Genomic DNA, 6,000 nt, shown 5'->3' on the forward strand with positions numbered 1-6,000 from the left:
CATGGCTACGTCTAGTTTATGTCCCGGCCGTGACCCACCTGGGGGCCGAGGTAGCATCTGCTCACACCAGGAGGAGACCCTCAGCTCCACCTGTGGACCCTGCCCTGGTCTGAGCCAGGCGCTATGGCCACAGGTGCCCATTCATGTGCCTGCGACTCCCTGTCGGCCACCACACCTGCCAGCCTTCCCATGTCCCGGATGGTGGCAGAGAGTGAGGTGCTCGGATGGGACACTCCCTTCAGCCTTGGGAGGCCAGGGCAGGAAGAGGTTCATGCGTGTTCCTGCTGCCTTGGGGCTCCCAGGCCCCGCTAAGAACCCAAGAGCCCAAGCACTCAGGGCAGCCAGCTCCTTATCGGTTTGAAAACTGCTTCTCCCAGACACGGAAAGCAAGCCCCCAGCGGGCACATGCAGTAATGCCTGGCTGTCACCATACTGGACAGAAGCACACACAGGCAACACACGCACATGCACGCACACACGTGCACATGTACATGCACACACGTGCACACACACAAGGCAACACATGCATGCCCACATGCGCACACACAGGCAACACATGCACACACATGTACACATGCATACACATGCATACACATGCACACACACATGCACAAATAGTCACACTCCATGCTTTTCACTTATTCAAAAGTAAATTGTGCTCTGCTGATGTGTGAGCATTCTTCTTTTCTTTTTCTTTTTTTTCCATCTCTCTCTTTTTTTGGTGGGGGAGCATGAAGTGTTTCCATCCATTTAAAAACCAGTAAAGTGAGGGGAAATTCAGAAAGGCACAGTACACCCCCCTAATGCAACAGCTGCATGGGGTCAAGCCTTCTGTAGCAGCTTTAAAAATGGTGTTATTTTTTTTAAAAATGGATTCTGTGGGCTATATGATTATTATTTTTTGTTTGGGGAAACATTGTAGAGGCAACATGTGTCCGTCATGTTGGTGTGAAACCTTCAGACAAGACTTTCAAAAACATTCTGCGAACATAGGAGACCCGTTTCTCTGGTTTTCTGTCTAAAAAAATAAGAAAGAAAACAGTGAAATAGGATGAAAAGTGGCATTCACGTTCCTAACCTTCAGCATCCCCACTCACCTGGAGAGCTCCTCTACCCATAATGCACTAAGTGGATGATTAAAAAGAAATGGGGGTTTAACTGTGGGTAAGCGTGGGGTCCCCAGAGCTTTGCAGAGCATTGAACCGTGCGTCTACAGCTGTCTCCACACAAGCCCGACATTCTTTATTTATTTGTTATGAAATATTTATGGGTGTTATGAAAGGTTTAAAATAATGTGTCTGTCGCTCTCTCCCCTCTCTCTTTCCCTCTTGCCCGCGCACGGCTTCTAATGCATAAATCATTTGGGGCTCTGGACAGTGGGGCTGCACATTAGGTGGGTGTATCTGCTGTATCACATTTTTTCTGCCTGAGAGAAAATATCATTCCTAGTAATTTTCTACACTTATACAATCAGCGTTGACAGTAAATAATTGATGTATGAATTTAGGACTAAACTCCAACACAATATGACTTTATGTCAAGGGTGACTCCCAGCAGGTTTTGAGCTAAATCATCTTACAAAATGGGTTCTTTCAGTGGGAGAAAAAAGGGGTTTTGAAATTATTTTAATGGAAAACGGGACCTCTGTGCAGCTCTTCTTTTGATGAGGTCTTGCTTTGCATGGCTGGTAATAAAACTGAGCAACCCACCCATTATGAGATTGGAAATGTTTCATTTGTGATCACAAATGGATTTTTTAAAGACCGACACAGCTGTTCTTATTCTGGTTATCTTTTTTTCTTTTCCTTTTTTTCTCTCCTTTTTTTGGTGTGTGTGTGTGTGTGTGTGTGTGTGTGTGTGTGTGTGTGTGTGTGTGTGTGTGTGATTGCATTTGTATGTGGTAGGCTGCCCTCTGCTTTTCATCCTAGTATCTTCCATAGAAAGTACAATTATGATTTACATTACAAGCTGGGTATATTTGTGACTTAAATATATATCTAACTAGCAGAAAGACCTCAGATAAAGGATTTTACATTCCCTCCCATCCCTGCAGTTAAAATCCTTTACATCATGAAAAGAAAATGGTTACTGCAGACCAGGAGGGGGAAGAGTGGGTGTCGGGGAGAGAAAACTTTCATGCGATTGTCAGGAGAGAAATGCTTGATAGCTTTACAACTTCCGCTGAAATCCAGACAAGGAGATCAAAGAAAACAAATCAGGTGAGAGACCCAAAGTGAGATTCTCTATTTGTGTTACTCTACTCTGGGGCAATGAAGATTTGAAACTACTGAAAATCTTTCTTCATGTGATGTCATTTTTGGTGAAACCACGATTTAAAGACTAGAGCTCAAAGCAAGGCCCTCTTGTCTTTGAAAGAAAATAATTATTTTCTCTAGTATTCACATTTGTATAAAATTTTATTTATTTATTTATAGACCCATTGTTTCTTTTAAAAATATTCAGATCTTTCATATACTAAATTTAATTACGTTTATTATATAAATGAAGAGAGATGATAAAATTCAAAGCCTCCTGAAAAAAATCCCATGATAGAGCAAGACCTGCCCTGAGAGTCCAAAGCTGGAAAGCTGTTTCCTTCCAGAACGCCCTTCCATGTCTCTTCCTCTTCCTCTGTCTTCTGCTGTTTCTCCCTGGATCCTCACTCAGAGGACACGGCTCTCCCTTCCTTCTATAGGTGGCACTCATGTCTCTGTGCATGAAGTTCTGAAGAAATTCCAGGCCAAAAAGTGGTTCATAAAAAAGTCCTTGCTCTCAGGGAAGTGTATTGATTTCTGCACAATATAACAGATTTCTTTAAAAACGAATTTTAGATAAGCATTCTTAACTGGGTTTATTTGATCTGTACCTTTATTTATAGGTGGCGGTGAGTGATTTGAAGATTGCCAACACATGGGTTTTATGAAACAGACACTCTGGGCCAAACTCTTAGGTTCATGTGTGCATGCATATGTGTGTGCATGTTTGGTGTGTGAATGCATGTGTGTATTGTGCACATGCGTGTGGGTGGTTTTTCCAGCATTCAAGAAACAGCTCTTCCTTAAGCAGCCTTGCTGGGACTGGATGGGTGGGTGGGCAGGACTCCTGGTGTGGGGTGGCCCCAGGCACGCTGCGGCCCCCTGCTACTCCCATGTGTACGCATGCGTCTGCACATGTGCACACGTGCTTGTGTGTGGGGTGAGGGCTATTAGAGCTGCAGGCAACTGGGAAGTCTGTCCACGTGAAGATGCTGACTGTCGTGATGCTATAACAGTTTCCTTGTCCAGCTGGAAATAGAATCTGAACCTCGGAGCTCAGTTACCCACAGAGACCATCTTGTCCAAAGACTGTGTTTTCTACAGGAAGAAACCCTCAGATTCAGGCTGCTTGCCCTCCACTACGGCCTGGTACCCGGAGAGCACACATGACACCTCAGGTCTCCGACTGCAGGATATCACCCCCAGAGCTCGGGGGTTCTTCCCTAAGAGTGGAGCTCAGGAAGGTCTTCCCAGGAAAGCCCTGGGTTTGGTAGAGCTGCGGGGTCGGCACTGCCCCGTCCCACCACCAGGACTCATGCCTGGGCTGGAGCGCCCACCCCAGGGGTCCTGCTGGCCTGCCGAGGTTCCCATCTGGGGCGGGAGGGGGAAGGTCAGATCCAGGGTCGCAGGGTTACATTGACAGAGGCGAGGGGCGGGGAGGGGAAGGGGTGGGAAGGGGGGCTGGGGGGTGCTGCTGAGCCACAGCCCTTCTTGACCCCTGGGGCAGCCAGGGCGCCCGGCAGAAGGCGCTCCACAGTCCACAGCCAAGCGCCTGTCTTCACAGCCTCTGCTGGTGAGGCTGGTGTTTCACTGAGAAAAAGACTGAATCTTTTCTGAGGTTTGGTCCTTGATGCCACCCAAGGGGGCTTCAGATGCCCAGGCCGGGACCTCCACACTCACCATGCTCTCCAAGGCAGCAGAGGCCACGTGCACCATGGCCGGAAGGGAACTAGTGTTGGGTCAGAGCCCACACATGCGTGGTGTCTGGTGGGTGACGCTCGGGAGCTCGGCAGGACAGCCATCCCCAAGGGGCCTGCCAGCGAGGGATACGTGTGGCTGAGACCCCAGGGCTGTCTGGTTGCCAAGGCTGTGTCACCGAGGGCCACAAGCTGGACAAGTGGGCTTGGCCTCATCAGGAGACACAGGGTCCCTGGAGCGGAGAGCAGTCTCCCCCTGGGCCCTGTGTCCTGGGGAAGTGACAGCCTCATTCTCAAAAGGATCAAATTGCACCCTCCCCTAGACCACCCTTGGCTGTTGTCAACCCCACCATGGTGGGTCCTCCCTGAGGGTTGTGGGTCCTGCCCTCAGACAGAGGTTGCCTGGATTTTCTCATCTTGCAGGAGCTCCTTATGGGCACCGGGAGCCTTCTGGGAGCTCGGCCTTAATGAACAGAGCGCCTCAGGCAGGGCTGGGGTGCAGGACAGGTGCTGCAGGCCAGCGTGTCCCCCACCTTCCTGAGCCCTGCTTGCAATCCAGACTCCGGGGTCTGCTGGCCGGGCCGGGGGCATCTGTGTCCTGCTGGGGACCCTTGATCCCCTTCCCCGACCAGCAGCCCCAGGGCTGGGCTTGGTTCCCATCTGTGTTTTCTCCCCTGCACACCTGGGATGAATGTGTGGGTGTATGTCTGTGAGTATGTATGTGTGTATAAGTGTGTATGTGTGTGCATGCATGCATACATGTGTGTGTAGTACATGTGAATGTGTGTCTGGTATGTGAATGTATGTGCATATATGGAAGCGTGTTTGTGACAATGCGTATATATGAGTGCATGTGTTTATGTATGGGCACATGTGCACATATGCGTATCATGTACATGCATGTATATCTCCACATCTCTGTTTGTGCATGTGTGTATATGTTTGTGTGTATGTGTGTATGTGTGCGTGAGTGCACATGTATGTGTATATGCATGTGTGAATACGTAGATGTATGTTTGTGTGTGTCATGTGCATATGTGTGAACATGTATACATATGTGTGTTTGTGTGTGTATGTATAGGTACATGCATGTGTATGTATACAGCTATGTGTGTACGTCTGTATTGGGTATGCATGTACATGTGTGTTTGCCTACGTGTATGTGTGTACATGTATGTGTGTTATGTGCACATGTGTGAACATGTATACATGCGTGTGTTTGTATGTATAGGTACATATATGTGTACGTATACAGCTATGTGTGTACGTCTGTATCGGGTATGCATGTACACGTGTGTTTGCCTACGTGTATGTGTGTACATGTGTGTATGTGTGTGTGTCATGTGCACAGCTGCAGGGCACAGGGGTCACGCCCAGGGCACTGGCTGGCCGTCTGGGCTTTCCCCCCTTTCCCTCAGGTTCTCCTGAGGGTCTTGGTGCTCTCGACCCTCTAGACCAGCCCCCACAGGAGCAATGGGGTCCCTGGACCTGGATGCTCGGGGTTCCCATCACTGTGATGAAGACGGAAGTGGGGGCTGTGACCCTAGCTCTCAGCTCCTCAGACAGGAAGAGTGGATGGACAGGGTCTGATTCGTGAATTCCAGACTCACAGGTATTTTGCAGGAAGAGCTCGCTCAAGGTCACATTCGTGTGGGACCAGTCCTATCTCAACAGGGGCCAGTCTGTGGGTTAGGACTCTGTGGGATGGAGCTCCATCACATCCTGTGTCTCTGCTCAGAGGACATGGACGGGGATGAGTTGGACGGGAGACCTACAGCCGGGCTGAGCCACCCAGTCTCCTAAGCAGGGAGTGGGTGTTCCACGGGGCATGGGGGCCTGTGTGTGGGTCGGTAGAAACAGAGCATCGCATGTGAGAGTCACAGTAACAAGACACTGCACAGCCACCCCGCAGAAGTCTCACCCAGGGGATCACACTGGGTGATTTCAAAAGTTTATTTTGCTACTGTGCAGATGGAAAGTTTCTAAATATAGCACTGAAGGGTTATGCCTGGGGGAAAAATAATTTGCAAGCCGTCCCGCCAAGTTTG

Source organism: Mesoplodon densirostris, chromosome 3, assembly GCF_025265405.1.
Source record: "Mesoplodon densirostris isolate mMesDen1 chromosome 3, mMesDen1 primary haplotype, whole genome shotgun sequence".
Taxonomy (NCBI): Eukaryota; Metazoa; Chordata; class Mammalia; order Artiodactyla; family Ziphiidae; genus Mesoplodon; species Mesoplodon densirostris.